This window comes from Monodon monoceros, unplaced genomic scaffold, assembly GCF_005190385.1.
Source record: "Monodon monoceros isolate NGI ecotype Baffin Bay Population unplaced genomic scaffold, NGI_Narwhal_1 Super_Scaffold_18, whole genome shotgun sequence".
Classification (NCBI taxonomy): Eukaryota; Metazoa; Chordata; class Mammalia; order Artiodactyla; family Monodontidae; genus Monodon; species Monodon monoceros.
The window spans coordinates 67910033-67929431 of record NW_021703774.1 but is presented as its reverse complement, the minus strand read 5'-3'; positions in this window follow the sequence as shown (position 1 = coordinate 67929431).

Sequence of the window (19399 nt, the reverse complement as noted above, 5' to 3'; positions counted from 1 at the left end):
AATTGAGAAGGGGTTATCAGTAGGAGGCTTATCCAGGTGAAGAAGATGGGGTGGGATGCAGGGAGTGGTAAGCCCAAAGCAGTGTGGAAGTAGATAATTGTCCGGAGAACATCAGTATATAACACACATAAGAGCATAGAAGACCCTCTCTGGGATACTGTAATGAAGGATGAGCTACATGCTCTGCTGGTTTAGCATCAAGGTGAAATCCCTCTGACAAATAACTGAATATGTCAATCATTAGTGGTCTCTGTGAGAATAGGAAACCATCTGAGTTGTTCCCCTTGCATTCCCAGTGTTTGACATGGAATAAATGATTGTTGACTCTGTGAATGAATAAATGATTATATTATCAGGCAAAGAATATCATTGAGCAGTTAGAACCATAAGAAACATCGTCTCGGGACTTCCCTGCTGGCTCAGTGGTTAAGAATCCTCCTGCCAATGCAGGGGACATGGGTTCTATCCCTGGTCTGGGAAGATCCCACATGCCGTGGAGCAACTAAGCCCATGTGCCACAACTACTGAGCCTGCACTCTAGAGCCCATGAGCCACAACTACTGAGTCCACGCACCACACCTATTGAAGCACACATGCCTAGAGCCCGTGCTCCGCAACAAGAGAAGCCACCGCAAGGAGAAGCCAGTGCACCACAACAAAGAGTAGCCCCTGCTTGCCACAACTAGAGAAAGTCCACACACAACAACGAAGACCCAATGCAGCCCAAAAGATAATTAATTAATTAATTAATTTAAAGAGAAAGAAACATCATCTCTTGTCCATCATGTCCACATTGTCTTGTATGGGCTGGGGGATAGAGACTTTAGAGTCCCTAAGAGAAAAAAATGGCATGAAATAAGTACTCTGTCTATCTGGGGTGTGCATAATCAAAGGATGATCTGAAGAGCTAATAGGATACTAAGTCAATCAGGTGTCTACCACCATAATAATGGGATAGATATTTTCCAGGAAGACCCATTTCAGTCACTCTTGGTGGGACAAGGTTTTTAATGTGCACCTATCTCACGCAGGATTGGCTTTAGAACTGGGTGGGGCTGAACTCACAGGTGAGAGTCACTGGCGTGTGCTTCCTGGCTGGGAGAAGGTAAAGACTGACATCCTGAGATGGTTGTCAGAATGACTGGGGCTCGCGGGCTGCCTTTCTATAATAATTGATCTGAAATCAGGCTTCTGGTCGGTGTGGCTGTCCTTTCCTGTGTACATCTGTAAACCCCTGTAAATAGCACCACTGATTCCCTTCTGTTGCTCTCATTTGTTTATCTGCCTCCCTCTCCCATAGCGACCAGGATGGAGGAGGAGCTCAAAATAAGGAATAGATCCAGGACTTGGGATTGAGGGAGCATGAGCACAGCCTTCAGGTACTTAGAAGAAAATTTCTTTGTGGTATTCCTGAGGAGATAACAAGACTTACATATGGACACTTCTGGAAAACATTTATTTTCAACTCATCATGAGAAAAATCTGAAGACAAAATAGATTGTCCCAGAGGACGTGATCTATAACTGCAGATGTTCATTCATATGGCCTGTTAATAGATTCCATTATTTATGGTTGGGTGATTATTATTAATTATTTTGTTGTCACCAAGTCTCAAAATTGCAAAAATATTCTAAACATGGTCATGAAAAAGATCCTAAATCCTTATTAAAATACCAGCATCACCTCTGTTGGGCTGAGGGTCCTTGTTCATGCTGAAGGACAGGCAGGACACCTGGGCTGTGGCCTCTCTCAGGATATGATAAAGGCTTTATGGCCTCTCACTCTTCAGGTACCAGAAGCAAGAAATCTGAGAGAGAGGAGAACGGGTGATGGCAGCCATAAGAGTAGAGTATGCAGGGAGGAAACCCTGTAAACCTGGCTGTCCTGTGTGTATCCTTCCTGGCTGTCCACTTCCTGCTGGCAGAAAACTGGCCCTAGCTGTTCTTATGTCCTTGGGTGTGTGCTCTGGCCAGGGCACTTCAACCTGCTTTTCTGGACTTTCCTGGAATCATCCTTAGAAAGAGACATTACAGTGCAAAGGCTAAGAGCATGTGCTTTGGAGGCAAGTGGACCTAGTTAAAATTCCAACTCAGTCACTTAATAACCATGTGGCCTTGAACAAGTTACTCTGACCCTTTGGGGTAGTTCTGTTGAAGAGGATTTATACCTTTTTTGCTAGAATGATCAGTTTTCATTTCTGCCTTTTATTGAATAAATATTTAACTAATTTAATATTGCTTAATCTACTTTCATGTTCCTTTTTTAAATGGGAAATCAAAAATGACAGCAAAGCAAGTAGCTTATAGAGTGACTCCTCAGATAAGCACCAAGCACAGAAGGCCAGCTCATTTCCTAATAGTAATTAGCCTTTATTAGTTTTTCTGTGCCCCAAAGTTGGTTCCCTGGACATCCCTGATCCTAAACCTAGTCCCTATGAAAGACAGACATTCCCATGTTTTTAAAAAAGCCCATATTCTGGTAGCATAAGGATAAATGGTCAGTATGGGGCCCACGAGAAGGCAGCAAGAGGAGCTGTCTGATGAACCAGCCACAGATTGGGCGGTTTCCCAGGGGTTACTAGGCATCACAGCACTAGGCTGCCTCATCACTATACTTCAGTAAAAAAAAAAAAAAAAAATTTAAAGTATATAACAATTGTAAATATCTATGTAGCCAACATTGTAGCACCTAAATTTACTATATAAATATCTACATATATGAAAGGAGAATTAGACAGCAAAACAATAATAGTAGGGGGGAATTCCCCAACAGTCCAGTGGTTAGGACTCCACTCTTCCATTGCAGGGGGCACGGGTTTGATCCCTGGTTGGGGAACTAAGATCCTGCATGCTGTACAGCATAGCCAAAAATAATAATAATAATAGGGGACTTCAATACCCCACTTTCCACAATGGATAATCATCAAGACAGAAAATCAATATGGAAATATCAGATGTAAACTACACATTAGGCCAAATAGACCAAACCTAATAGATATATGCAGAACATTTCATTTAACATCAGAAGAAAGCACATTCTTCTCAATAGCATGTAGAATATTCTCCAGGATAGAACATATATTAGGCCTCAAATAACTAGAAAAAGAACAAACTAAGCCCAAAGTCAGTAGAAGGGAAGAAATAACAAAGATCAGAGCAGAAATCAATGAAATAGAGATTAGAAAGGTGATAAAAAAAAAGATTAATGAAACTAAGAGCTAGTTTTGTAAAATAGATAAACAAAACTGACAAAACTTTTGCTAGATTAAGGAAAAAGAGAGAAGACTCAAATAAATAAAAACACAGATGAAAGAGGAGACATTACAATTGATAACACAGAGATACTAAGGATCATAAGAAACTACTATGAACAATTATATGCCAAAAAATTAGAAAACCCAGAAGAAATGAGTAAATTCCTAAAACATACAACCTACAAAGACTGAATAATGAAGAAATATAAAACCTAAAGAAACCAATAGCAATGGAAAAGATTGAATCAGTAATCAAAACTTCCCATAAAGAAAAGTTGAGGACCAGATGGCTTTACAGAAAAATTCTACTAAACGTTTAAAGAAGAATTAATACCAATCCTCCTCAAATTCTTCCAAAAGATTGAAGAGGAGGTAACACTTTCAAATTCATTTTATAAGGCCAGCATTACCCTGAGACTAAAGACAGACAAGGAAACTACAAGAAAAGAAAATTACCAACCAATATCACAGATAAACATAGATGTAAAAATCCTCAACAATTTATACTAGCAAACAGAATTCAACAAATTATTAAAGGATCATATACCATGATCAACTGGAATTTAGCCCTGGGATGCAAGGATAGCACAACATTACACAAATCAATAAATGTGATACAGGGACTTCTGTGGTGGTGCGGTGTTTACGAATCCGCCTGCGAATGTATACAACAAGGGTTTGAGGCCTGGTCCGGGAAGATCCCACATGCCGTAGAACAACTAAGCCCCTGAGTCACAATTACTGAGACTGAGCTCTAGAGTCCGTGAGCCACAACTACTGAGCCCCTGTGCCACAACGACTGAAGCCCACGCGCCTAGAGCCCGTGCTCCACAACAAGAGAAGCCACCACAATGAGAAGCCCGCGCACTGCAATGAAGAGCATCCCCTGCTAGCTGCAACTAGAGTAAGCCCGCACGCAGCAATGAAGACGCAACATAGCCAAAAGTAAATAAATTTTAAAAAGAAATGTGATACAGCTCAGAAACAAAATGAAGATTAAAAGTTGTCTGATCATCTCAATAGATGCAGAAAAATCATAGGACAAAATTGGATATCCTTTCATGTTAAAAACTCTTAAATATAAATGGAATGTACCTTAACATTAAAAAGGTCATACCTGTCTATCTATCTGTCTATCTATCTATCTATCTATTATATATATGTGACATATATATATGAAAAACCCACAGTTAACATCATATTTAACAGTGAAAAGCTGAAAGTTTTTTCTCTAAGATCAGGAACAAGACAAGGATATATAACTGCCCCACTCCTCACAGAAGACTTTGTCTTTTTTCATTAACTCTTCCTACCCTGCTCCTCCCTACTTCCTGAGGGGTCCCAAAGAGCAGCTAATGTATCGAGAAGAAAGTGAAGCAAAAAAGAAAAATGACACTGATTACATCTCATTTCCTTGCTGCAGACTTCCAAATAGGAGTCATCCCTAAGCTGAGAGAGGGGTGAGGAAGACACCATCAGATGAGAAAGTCAAGTTCTAGAATGGACCAGATTTGTTCCATCATTTTCTTTTCTTTTTTTAAAAAAAATAAAAGAATTATTTATTGATTGATGTTTATTTTTGGCCATGCCATGCTCGGCGTGAGGGATCTTAGTTCCCAGACCAGGGATGGAACAGGTGCCCTCTGCAGTGGAAGCTTGGAGTCCTAACCACTGGACTGCCAGGGAATTCCCCGTCATTTTCTTTTCTTTTCTTTCTTTTTTTTACTATCTGAGGAGACGACTACTTAGTGATACCTGAAAGTGATTGGAAAATTTAGAAGATGTGCTAGAGATTTCTTTTAGTGGTGAAAAACCAAAAGATTCAATAAAGTTAGGGTAAGTTATTGGAAATAATAAAATTAATTTGTTTGCACCCTACCAAGAAATTTAATAAACTGAACTTTAATAAACTCAGTAAAGTTATACTCAATAATGCTTTGTGGAGAGGATGTTTACTTTGGAAATGAGAAGAAGAGATGAGTACTGTAAAATTGGGCATTGGGAGAACAAAGTTTGCAGCAGAGATGACCACCATCCAGGTCACAGGGGAGAAAAGGACAGGATACAAAGTGCATGCTGATCATAATGTGACTCCCATTCAAAATGAAAACTCTGGTTTATGCTAATAAATGTTTATTTTGAAAACACATATAGTCTGATATTGGGTACTTTACACTGAGTTTCAATATCAGACATATGTGAAGGATAGAATAAAACTTTCATACCACAACTCAGATGTGAAAGAATTTAAACTGTCCTTTTTATCTATATAACCGATCACATCTTAATTTTGAGTTCTCAGCCTTGATAAAGTCATAAGAAAAATTTATGTTTGATCTGAAAATCAGTGTGGTTTTGGTGAGAATGAGCCAACAGTGAACACTGTCTTCTCTATTGGGTAACTGAGAGTAGCAACAAATTTTACATATTTCTGTAATTTAGCAAAGCAACTGGCTACTAGGGAAATCTTAGGAGAAATTTGTACCCAAGAAATTCTAAACATTTTCACCACATTAGGGCATGATGTGAATTGTAGATCCAAGGGAGATAATGGAGATGTTTTGGTGGCAGCTGGTAGCAACAGGGTAGTCGTTTTGCCTCATTTGTATGGAAAACTTTGCAAAGGCTCTGTGCTGCCTGCCCTGAGGTAATTCAGCAAGCCGGGGGACTTCAAATCTGAAAAAGTTCTATCGAGTCTTGGAGGCTCTGATATTAAGAACTGGAGATGGCAAAGTCCATTTAAGGCCCAAGTCTCACTCAAAGTGAAGCACACCAACATAAGAACCACACCCTGGGCAGGGTCCAGCTGTGAAGGCTCAGATCCAGAAGATTGTTCCTAAGAACTAACCATGTGACAGTGACCACTTGCTCCAGGGGACTTCCTTCTTCTGGATCCTTTCTCCAGAAGTTGTGCAACACTTGAACAAACTCTAATCTATAAATTTCTGTCACAGTGAAAGAAATAGTAATGGAAATAGCTTATAATTGCAGAGCCCTTAACAAATGCCAGACACTGTTCTAGGAGCTCTATATGAATTAATTTATGTGGGTAATTTTATTACCCTATGATAAGCAAACTTGGTGTAGTAACTAACAGACCTTAATTAGATGAAAGAATTTCAAACCTCCTAAGGACCAAAGGGAAGATCTTCCCACATATTCAGAATATTGGAGCTGGAAGGAAACTTAGAAACTAACTGGTCCAGGGGTTTTATTCCACCAACAAAAGAAGGACTAGGTTCAGCCTTGTAGAAAAGAAAGCGCTGATGATATTTTAGAAGTGGGGGAAGAAGAAAGAGGGAAAGAATAGGAGAGATTTTTGAGTCAGAGAGCCCTCCCAATGGCTTATACATTACTGTTTCACTTCTTTTAAGGGGACTATATGGTGGTTTTTAACCTATAAACCATCCATTAAGGTCTCTTGGTCTAATTCAGGTCCCTTCTCTTCAAATGGAAACTGAAGGCCATAGAGGTGCAATGACAGTGGCGAGGGTCACACAATGCAGCAGTGGCAGAGTTGCCTCTAGAGCCCCGGATTCTGATTTCTTCTAGCACACTGTGGTACATTTTCCCCACGCCCTGTTACACAACACACAACTGTAGGTGGGTCTTCAGCAGATTTGCATTAACTGACCAATGTAATAATTCTAACATGGAGGGAGTGTTCTGGGTCAGGGAGCACTGGTATAGATTTGTGGGACAGTGACCACAAATGTCCACTTTTTACTCTATTCTCTGTTTATATTACAGTCTTGCATTTACACTGCTTCTTCTGAGGACATATCAAGTGTTAACAGCTACTACGTTGACATGTATGATCTTGAACAAGTTAGATAATCTCTTTGGACCTTAGTTTTCTCATTTAAAAAAAGACAAATAATACAACAAGCAAAACTCTTGATGCTTCTCTCTGCTAAGGTCTGTTCACTTCTCTCCACCAGTCAGATCTCTCACATGGATGACCCATATGGGGTTCAGGGAACATAATTCAAGCATTCTTTATTCCCACACACTCTAGGAGAATAAGATCCAGAGAGTGGAATCCTCTCAATAGCTACATTTAATCTCAATACATAATTAAAAACAAAACCAAAAACTCTCAGTAAACTAGAAATGAAAGAAAATTTCCTTAAGCTGATAAAGGATAACTTTGAAGAAACTGTAGTTAACAGTCTAGCTTCACCACTTGTATTCTACATTGTACCATCTTTCCTAGCCAGTGCAATATGACAAAAATGATAAAAGGCATACAAATTAGAAAAATAAATCAGTAAAATTATTGCTTTTTTTTTTTTTTCGGTACGCAGGCCTCTCACTGTTGTGCCCTCTCCCGTTGCGGAGCACAGGCTCCGGACGCGCAGGTTCAGCGGCCATGGCCCACGGGCCCAGCCACTCCACGGCATGTGGGATTCTCCTGGACCGGGGCATGAACCCGTGTCCCCTGCATCGGCAGGCGGACTCTCAACCACTGCGCCACCAGGGAAGCCCCAACTATTGCTATTTTTAAACAACATGATTGTGTCCATAGCAAGCCTATGTAACCTACAAAAGAAAAACACCTACTAGAACTAATAATTTAATAATACTAGAGGATTCAAGGTCAAAATACAAAGTCAGTTGCTTTTCCATATACTGGGAAAATAATGGAAAATAAAATTTCAGGGAGTGGTTAGGTCCATTGGTAGGGCTTGGTGCTTTCACTGTTGTGGGACTAGGTTCAATTCCTGGCTGGGGAACTGAGATCCCAAAAGAAAGAAAGAAAAAAATTTCGAACAACACCATTTACAATAGCATCAAAATACATTAAGTACCTAGTAAATGATCTAATGACATATATAGAACACCTCTACACCAAAAACTACAAAATATCACTAAGAGAAATTAAAGACCTAAATAAATGGAGAGGTAGACGGTGAAAGGGTAAGCTTTACACTGGTAGCATGTCTATTTTCCCTAAAGAAATAGAAACTCGAGATGTGTCACAATCTTAAACATAAAACACAGTCTGTCAAACTTCTGAAAGAAAACTTAGGAAAATATCTTCATGACCTAAGATCTGCTTAGAGACTTCTTAGGACACAAAAAGCTCTAACCACTAAAAACATTTGATGTTAGACTTTATCAAAATTAATTTTTTGCTTGTAAAAAGACACAATTAAGAAAAAATAGACAAGGCAGAATAGGAAAAAATCTTTGTACCTAGACTCTACAACAAATTGTCACAAAAAATTAAAAATGAGCAATCCAATTAAAACTGGGCAAAACCTTTGAGCATGATTTGACAAAAGAAGATATATGAATGATCAATATATGCATGAAAATGTGCTTAAGACCATTCATTATTCATTAGGTAAACTAAGGCCACAATAAAATATACAGTGAAATACTTATCAGAATGCTAATAATTTTTAAACTGATAACATTAAATGTTGGTAAGGATGTGGGGCAACTGGAACTCTCATACATTGCTAGTGATAGTATTAACTGATCTAATTACTTCGAAGGACCGTTCAGCAGTTTCTAAATTTAAACACACATCTACCTTTTCACCCAGCAATTATGTTCCTTGATATTTATCCCATATTCCATAAAAATATATGTCCTCAAAAAGACTTGGGGGCTTCCCTGGTGGCGCAGTGGTTAAGAATCCGTCTCCCAGGGCAGGGGACACGGGTTCGAGCCCTGGTCCGGGGAGATCCCACATACCACAGAACAACTAAGTCCATGTGCCACAGCTACTGAGCCTGTGCTCTAGAGCCCACGTGCTGCAACTACTGAAGCCCACGTGCCAGAGCTACTGAAGCCCACGTGCCTAGAGCCTGTGCTCCACAATGAGAGAAGCCACCACAATGAGAAGCCTGCGCACCGCAACGAAGAGTAACCCCCACTCGCTGCAACCAGAGAAAGCCCATGCACAGCAACGAAGACTCAACACAGCCAAAAATAAATAAATAAATTTATTTTAAAAAAGACTTGTACAAGAATCTTTGTAAGGATCTATTCATTATAGCCCCAAACTGAAAACAACCCAAACATTTGTCAACAGGAGGATGAATAAATAAATGATAATATATTCATATAGTGGTAAAATACTAAGCAATTAAAAAACACAAAGTACTGATATATGCAGAAACATTTATTCGTCTCAAAAATATTATGTCAAATGTTTTTAAAAAAGAAAAAAGAGAAGATAATGTATGATTCTATTTGTATAATATCCAATATCAGGCAAAACTAATTTGTAGTGGTAAATCAGAAAGAGATTGCTTTAGGATGGGGATTGTACACTGATCAGAAAGAGGTATATGGGAACTTCTTGGGGTGATGGATATGTTCTATATTGGAGGGGAGGCGGATGTATAAGTAGATACAATTGTCAAAATACATCAAACTGAACATTTGAGATCTGTGCATTTTATTCGTCACTAATAAGTTTTTGTAGATTCTCATCATTAAAACAGAACTACGTTCATGTATAAATGAGTGTCACAAATTATAATGTAAAAAATCAAAAATACATGTGAATTTAGTATACGGTAATGATGTAATATTAATGGGGGAAAGATTGATTACTCAATTAATCAGATTGGGAACTCTAGTGGAGACCTGAAAAGAATAAAATTGTGTCCAAATTGGGGCGGGGGGGGAAGCAACAAAATTAATAGACAATTTAAAAAATTAAAAATATCTATGACACTCAGCTTCAGTCATATTAGGAAAAATGTAAATTAAAATACACTGAAATACTATCAGATTTGCAAAGATAACAATCTTTTGCACATGGGGAGAGGGAAGGGTAAGCTGAGAGAAAGTGAGAGAGTAGCGTTGTCATATATACACTACCAAATGTAAAACAGATAGCTAATGGTAAGCAGCTGCATAGCACAGGGAGATCAGCTCAGTGCTTTGTGACCACCTAGAGGGGTGGGATAGGGAGGGTGGGAGGGAGACGCAAGAGGGAGGAGATATGGGGATATATGTATACATATAGCTGATTCACTTTGTTATAAAGCAGAGACTAACACACCATTGTTAAACAATTATAATCCAATAAATATGTTAAAAAATATATGCAGTAATATCTTGAAAGGACTCTTTTTTCTGAGCAGAAGGTCTCAACAGTGGGCTTAAAATATTCAGTAAACCATGTTATAAATAGATGTGCAGTCATTCAGGTTTTGTTGTTTTATTTACAGAACACAGGCAGAGTAGATTAATCACAATTCTTTTTTTATTATTAATTTTTATTGGAGTATGGTTGCTTTAGAATATTGTGTTAGCCTCCACTGCACAACAAAATGAATCAGCCATACACATACAGATATCCCCTCCCTTTTGGACTTCCCTCCCATTTAGGTTACCCCAGTGCATTAGGTAGAGTTTCCTGTGCTATACAGTATGTTCCCATCAGTTGTCTATTTTATACATAGTATCAATAATGTATATGTGTCAATACCAGTCTCCCAATTCCTCCCTCCCCACCCCTTCCCCACTTGGTATGCATACATTTGTTCTCTAAATCTATGTCTCTATTTCTGCTTTGCAAATGAGATCATCTATACCTTTTTTCTAGAGTCCACATATATGCATTATTATTATTATACGATATTTTCTTTTCTATTTCTGACTTACTTCACTCTGTATAACACTGTCTAGGTCTATCCTTGCCTCTACAAATGACCCAATTTCATTCCTTTTTATGGCTGAGTAATAGTCCATTGTATATATTTACCACATCTTTATCCATTCCTCTGTTAATGGACATTTAGGTTGGTTCCATGTCCTGTCTATTGTAAATAGTGCTGCTATGAAGATTAGGGTGCATGTGTATTTTTGAATTATGTTTTTTTCTGGGTATATGCCCAGTAGTGGCATTGTTGGGTCATATGGTAGCTCTGTTTTTAGATTTTTAAGGAACCTCCATACTGTTTTCCATAGTGGCTGTATCAATTTACATTCCCACCAACAGTGCAAGAGGGTTCCCTTTTCTCCACACCCTCTCCAGCATTTATTGTTTGTAGATTTTTTGATCATGGCCATTCTGACTGGTGTGAGGTGATACCTCATTGTAGTTTTGATTTGCATTTCTCTAATAATTAGTGATGTTGAACATCTTTTCATGTGTTTGTTGGCCATCTGTATGTCTTCTTTGGAGAAATGTCTATTTAGGTCTTCTGCTCATTTTTGGATTGGGTTGTTTGTTCTTTTGATATTGAGCTGTATAAGTTGCTTGTATATTTTGGAGATTAATCCTTTGTCAGTTGCTTCATTTGCAAATATTTTCTCCCATTCTGAGGGTTGTCTTTTCATCTTATTTATGGTTTCCTTTGCTGTGCAAAACCTTTTAAGTTTAATTAGGTCCCATTTGTTTATTTTAATTTTCATTACTCTAGGAGGTGGGACAAAAAAGGTGTTGTTGTTATTTATGTTGGATTAATCACAATTCTTATGGGCCCTAGCGTTTTGGAATGGTAAATGAGCATTGCCTTCAACTTAAAATCACGTTACATTAGCCTCTAACAAAAGAATCAGCCTGTTCTTTGAAGCTTTGAAGCCAGGTGTTGACTTCTCCTCTTTAACTATGAAAGTCCTTTATGGCATCTTCTTCTAGCATAAGCCTGTTTCACCTACATTAAAAATCTGTTGTTTGACTAAAAATAGAGTCACCATATGATCCAGCAATCCTACTTCTGGGCACATATCTGGAGAAAACTATAATTCAAAAAGATACCTGCACCACAATGTTCATAGCAGCATTATTTACAATAGCCAAGACATGGAAGCAACCTAAATGTCCATGGACAGATGAATGGGTAAAGAAGATGTGGTATATGTATATGAATATTACCCAGCCTAAAAATGAATGAAATAATACCATGTTGAGGCAACATGGATGGACCTAGAGATTATCATGCTAAGTGAAGTAAGTCAGACAGAGAAAGACAAGTAATATATGATATTACTTATATGTGGAATCCAAAAAAATAAACTTACTTACAAAACAGAAATAGACTCACAGACATAGAAAACAAACTAATGGTTACCAAAGGGGTTAGCAGGACAGGGAGAGAGATAAATTAGGATTGGGCGATTAACAGATACACACTACTACGTATAAAACAGATAAAAAGCAAGGACCTACTGTATAACATAGCAGTCCATTTCCTGATCTCTAAGCCTGAACCCATGGTAGGAAACTTGAGTTGCTCTCTCAACTTGATCCCAACTTATGGGGTATTTGCTTACGCAACATCCTACCTTTTAACATCCTCAAGAAGGCAATAAAGTAAACATCTGCATCTAGACTCTTTTACTCTTAATTCAAAATCTGATGGAGCCCAAAACTGGCACCTACTCATCATTCCTAGCCTTAAATCAGAGCCAAGTGTTTCATATATACTCAAATCTCAAGATATCAGTACTAAAGCAAGGATATCACTGACATTTCCTACACTGCACTTGGTTAAAACACTACCTTTAAAACTCCCATAAATGTAATACTTACTCTATTATTAGAGTTTACCTGAATCTCACTGAAAAGTTGAAACCCCATTCTTACATCTGCAGTGATCCTTGAGTTGTCAGCAACATAAAAGTGAGTTTATTCTAATACTAGACTCATTTAATTCAAAATCACATGGAAAACTTTCTAATGATCCTGTTCATTAATATCTTCTAGAATAGATTTTGATGCCAATCCAAATGCTAATCTTAATTACCATGAAATATACTGACACCAAAATGATTTCTGGATGATTCCTTTTCAATTAGATTTGTAACCAGATGTACAGAATAAAAATAGAATAAGTCATAAACTAAAATGTACAACAATGATAATTTTCTCTTATTTTTTATAATTTAACTTCTATTTCTAATCTCCATTCTGCATACTGCCAAATAAATAGTCTTTAATCTTGCCAATTCTGGTTAATTTCAGATATATCAGTTTTCTCACTCAACCCAATATTTCCCCCTTCCACTTATCTCTGAGAATAATTCCAGGATCAGGTGTGTGTGGGACACAGTGCAGAAAGGCATATATTGGTCTAGTCCTTTTTTAAAAGTCCCTTTTTAATCCATGTAGACATCTGGTTCATACCATTCGGTCTTCAAGATCATTCCTCTATGTTGGCATCTCTTAAGGTGTCCATATTTCTATAGGTTTCAGATCATCATTCCATGCACTTTGCTTCTTTGTCTCAAATATGGTCCCTGCAGGATACTTAGTGTGCTACCTTAAGCTCACTAAATATAAGCTCCTGAGGGGAAGGAATGCTGTCTATCTTGTTCTCAGAACATAGAATAACACCTCAAATAAAATACATGCTCAATAAATGTTTGCTAGCTAAGGGACTTTTTGTTCCTTGATGTCCCCACCCAGCCATCTCTAACCTACTTCCGTGCTTTGGTAGAATAGAGAATTTCTATCATATTACTTATATGTATGTCTCTGGCCATGAATCAGCCATGAGTATTGGATTTCCCACAACTTATCTGGAGGTTTATGGAATCTACCCCACAATTGTGTCCTCACTGAATTCCCTAGAACAGATGTTGGGTACTACAAGTCATGACACTAGTGTACCTCAATAAGTTGGGCTTCTAATATCTCTAAATATCCATTTTGGCAATTTGGCACTTTCAAAAAATACAGAAATTTAACCGCTCAAATTATCAAACAGTAACACAGACCTTTATAGACTATCTCTTGAGTAGGTGGCAAGAGTGGGGAGCAGTAAGACGTGATGGATATTGCAACATACAGCACACAGTAAAACTTTCCAAAATTCCCCTTTAGAGATCTCTCTCCACAATGTGCATTAATCACAGCATCTGCAGACCCCAGACTCTTTAGATTTTTCCCAAATCTCCAGTCTCCTGATCTCACTCATGACCATCTTTCCCAATCTCCTTACTTCTCTTGCCCCTCATCCTACCTTCTAGAGCTTTTTTCTATATCTTACCTTTGTGTACCTTCCAGTCTCCTCTTTTCATTAGAAAGACTCTAGAAGCTGTGGTTACAGATACAGAAGCTGACATGTAAGACATACTGATTACAATCATATGCTATCCAAGTATCTATGAGAATTGTACTCCTGCCAATTAAAAACATAGAGAGAACCTGGAATGCAATTAGTTGAATCCAATCTAATGGCAAAGAGGCCTGATGGAGGACCAGTGGTTGGGGGTGGTCATAAACCCAAATTAGGCTTGAAATTTTGTCAAGATGAATTCAAGGACAGTGAGCTGCAAGACTATCCCATTTATAGGGCATGGATTTGAGGTATCTATTGGCATGGAGAGTGTAAAACAAGGTTTGACTAATTTTTCACAGTTTTGAGAAAATTAAACCTAGAGGTCTGTTCCATATGCAATATCAGTTCACCTACACCATAAAGCTAAGGTGCTTGACAGGTTATGGCAGAGAGTGCTGGATGCCCACCAAACGTTCACTCTCTCCTTATTCAGCAACAACATGGGGCAATAATGTGACCAGATGAACATCCATATTCCCCACCCACTCCCTTTGCAGATAGGAGTAGTCATATGACTGCATTTTGGGCAATGGTATGTAGGCAGAAGTTGTTGTGTGGTACTTCTGGGAAAACTCTTCAGAGAGGGTGAGGCTGACTCAACAGGGAAGGCTTTCTGTTCTTCTTTCTTCCTGCTTCAAATGGGAAAATTGTTGCTACAACCCTGATGCAACCTTTAGGATGGAGTCCATGTGCTAATCATGACAGGAAAGAAAGCTAGAAGGAACACAGAACGTTGACAATTTTTTAAAAGTCAAATTCAGTAGGAGGAAGATAATATCATGAGTGAAGGGTAGAACTTGAAGTGGTAGGGACCCTTCATGGCCCAATTAAATTTTGTGAACCTCCTTGCAAAGACTTAATTTTTGCAGGGATAAGCATCTTTTAGGTAAAGAAAAACAAATTCCTCACATTTTTAAGCCATCATAATTTAGGTTTCTGTGACTGGCAATTAATCAAATTCCTAATATTTAGTAACTTCAAATTATGTCAATATGTTAAAATTGTTTCTTTAATGGATATGAGGTTTTATTCCAATAAAAAGAGAAGGATTGATATGATAAAGTTAAAAAAACATTATTTTCTCTGTTGAAAAATAATCTTTAACTATTTAGTGTTTAAAACATTTGTAATATTTAAGATAATATGTATATTGAAATGCCTAACAACTATAAGACTTCAATATTTAAAATGTGTAATAAGTAAATGATTTAGAATTGGAGGTGGTGAGAAAAAATAAATATTTATTTGAATTCTAATGTGTTTTGCACCTAATTCTCTAAACATTTTCTAATTAAGGAAGAATATTCATTATAATCTTAGGAAACAGCTCCAAATGCTCCTAAATAATTGGCATATTTTCTTGAAGACAGCACATTTTTTTCTAATATTCCATGGATTAAATCTGATGATCTTGAAGTGATGACCTGTGTGTGCTCTTTTTCTCTTCATTGTGGTTCTCATTTGTCTCTTCATTTAATAATTTATACAAGCTGTCATTTTTCTGTTTTATATCATAAAGAATAGAATCCATAGAATAGCCAAATTCAACAAGAGCATAAACTTTACCTCTGAATTTATAAGAACACCCAGTGGAATGCAATCAGCAACTAACTTGCCAGATGCATTAAATGCAAGGGATCCAGGGGACCTTTAGAGAAACAAGTATCATAACAAAGTGTGTCAGAGCTCCAAACCTCTATTAGAAATTTTCCTTGGGTAAACATAGGGTAAGCATGATAAGTGGCAGCACAGGATCTGACCAACCCAGCTTGATAATGCTCTGGATTTAGAGAAACAATAACACAACCATTTATTTCCTTGATCAGACCTCCTGGGAGACCAGTTAAGTAAGACAAACCACTAAATGATTGAGAGAGAATTTGTTTAATAGAATTGTTGTTTTAAGTTGAATGTTATGAGAGAATTTTACTGTCGTAAACATCAATGAGGAGAACATCAGAGTCACATACTTTTAAGAGCAATTTATTTGATTTGTGATTACTTAAGTACATGAGAAGTTTTGTTAGACTGACCATTTACTAGGAAAGAAAAAAGAATATAGTACATTAAATTTATCAATGCAGTTGAAAATGCCTAGGAAATATAATTAACTAAGCTATAAAAATCCCACTTAAAAATACTTGTTAAATTTTCATTAACATAAAGTTACATTGTTAAGTATCACTTTTGTTTTTCTGTTGCTTTTTTTCCCCTATTGTTTGGGTTTTTTGCTGTTGTTGTTACTCAGTATATTTAAAATATCTACAAAGTATTTTATGTGTCCTCAAGCTACTTTCAGTAAATTCCAAAATTCACATTGACACTCTCCTTGGATTATATTGATCAGCCCAATAGAGCAGTGCAAACAAAGAATTTCTCACAAAAAGCAAGGATGAGGGAAATGCCAGAAACTGAAACTGTAGGTTTTGTCCTGACAAATTTTCTACCCAGGAAAACTATTATAATCTTTTTAAAGAAGTTTAAAAAATCTCATTGGGTCTCTTAGAGTCCCTTCAATTTCAAACTTCATTCTCATCCTTGATATTATCTTGTTCTTATTGGGTTTTCATGGATTCTCTCTATCATTTTAGGGGTGGTTTTGACTAATTCAGCCCAGATTTGTCTGCAAAATTTGTTTTAGAAAATTTTATATTTTGGAAATTTTTAACAGTCTGGAAAAAATACATTACCAGGGAGAGGGCAGACAGCAGAAGCAAGAAGAACTACAATCCTGCAGCCTGTGGAACAAAAAACACATTCACAGAAAGATAGACAAGATGAAAAGGCAGAGAGCTATGTACCAGATGAAGGAAAAAGATAAAAACACAAGAAAAACAAATAAATGAAGTGAAGATAGGCAGCCTTCCAGAAAAAGAATTCAGAATAATGATAGTGAAGATGATCCAGGACCTCGGAAACAGAATGGAGGCAAAGAGCAAGAAGATGCAAGAAATGTTTAACAAAGACCTAGAAGGATTAAAGAAAAACACCTAGAAGAATTAAAGAACAAATAAACAGAGATGAACAATACAATAACTGAAATGAAAAACACAGTAGAATGAATCAATAGCAGAGTAACTGAGGCAGGAGAACTGATAAGTGACCTGGAAGACAGAATGGTGGAATTCACTGCCACAGAACAGAATAAAGAAAAAAGAATGAAAAGAAATGAAGACAGCCTAAGAGACCTCTGGGACAACATTAAATGCAACAACACTCACATAATAGGGGTCCCAGAAGGAGAAGAGAGAGAGAAACGACCCAAGAAAATATTTGAAGAGATTATAGTCAAAAAATTCCCTAACATGGGAAAGAAAATAGTCATCCAAGTCCAGGAAGCACAGAGAGTCCCAGACAGGATAAATCCAAGGAGAAACATGCTGAGACACATAGTAATCAAACTGACAAAACTTAAACACAAAGAAAAATTTTTGAAAGCAACAAGAGAAAAATTATAAATAGAATACAAGGGAACTCCCATAGGTTAGCAGCTGATTTCTCAGCAGAAACTCTATAAGCCAGAAGGGAGTGGCATGACATATTTAAAGTGATGAAAGGGAAGAAACTACAAGCAAGATTACTCTACCAGGCAAGGATCTCATTCAGATTCGATGGAGAAATCAAAAGCTTTACAGAGAAACAAAAGCTAAGAGAATTCAGCACCACCAAACCAGCTCTACAACAAATGCTAAAAGAACTTCTCTAAGTGGGAAACACAAGAGAAGAAAAGGACCTATAAAAACAAACTCAAAACAATTAAGAAAATGGTAATAGGAACATACAAATCGATAATTACCTTAAATGTGAATGGATTAAATGCTCCAACCAAAAGACACAGGCTCGCTGAATGGATACAAAAACAAGACCCATATATATGCTGTCTACAAGAGACCCACTTCAGACCTAGGGACACATACAGACTGTAAGAGAGGGAATGGAAAAAGATATTCCATGTAAATGGTAATCAAAAGAAAGCTGGAGTAGCAATACTCATATCAGATAAAATAGACTTTAAAATAAACAATGTTACAAGAGACAAGGACACTACATAATGATCAAGGGATCAATCCAAGAAGAAGATATAACAATTATAAATATATATGCACCCAACATAGGAGCACCTCAGTACATAAGGCAACTGCTAATAGCTATAAAAGAGGAAATCAACAGTAACACAATAATAGCGAGGGACTTTAAAACCTCAATTACACCAATGGACAGATCATCCAGACAGAAAATAAATAAGGAAACAGAAGCTTTAAATGACCCAATAGACCAGATAGATTTAATTGATATTTTTAGAACATTCCACCCAAAAACAGCAGATTACACTTTCTTCTCAAATGCACACAGAACATTCTCCAGGACAGATCACATGTTGGGTCACAAATCAAGCCTCAGTAAATTTAAGAAAGTTGAAATCATATCAAGCCTGTTTTCTGACTACAATGCTCTGAGATTAGAAATCATTACGGGGAAAAAAATGTAAAAAACACAAACACATGGAGGCTAAACAATATGTTACTAAATAACCAAGAGATCACTGAAGAAATCAAAGAGGAAATCAAAAAATACCTAGAGACAAATGACAATGAAAACATGAGGATCTAAAACGTATGGGATACAGCAAAAGCAGTTCTAAGAGAGAAGTTTATAGCAATACAAGCCTCCCTCAAGAAACAAGAAAAATCTCAAATAAACAATCTAACCTTAAACCTAAAGGAACTAGAGAAAGAAGAAACAAAACCCAAAGTCAGTAGAAGGAAAGAAATCATAAAGATCAGAGCAGAAATAAATGAAATAGAAACAAAAATCAATAAAACTAAAAGCTGGTTCTTTGAGAAGATAAACAAAATTGGTAAACATTTAGCCAGACTCATCAAGAAAAAGGGGGAGAGCACTCAAATGAATAAAATTAGAAATGAAAATGGAAAAGTTACAACAGACACAGCAGAAATACAAAGCATCCTAAGAGACTACTACAAGCAGCTTCATGCCAATAAAATGGGCAACCTGGAAGAAATGGACAAATTCTTAGAAAGGTATAACCTTCCAAGATTGAACCAGGAAGAAATAGAAAATATGAACAGACCAATCACAAGTAATGAAA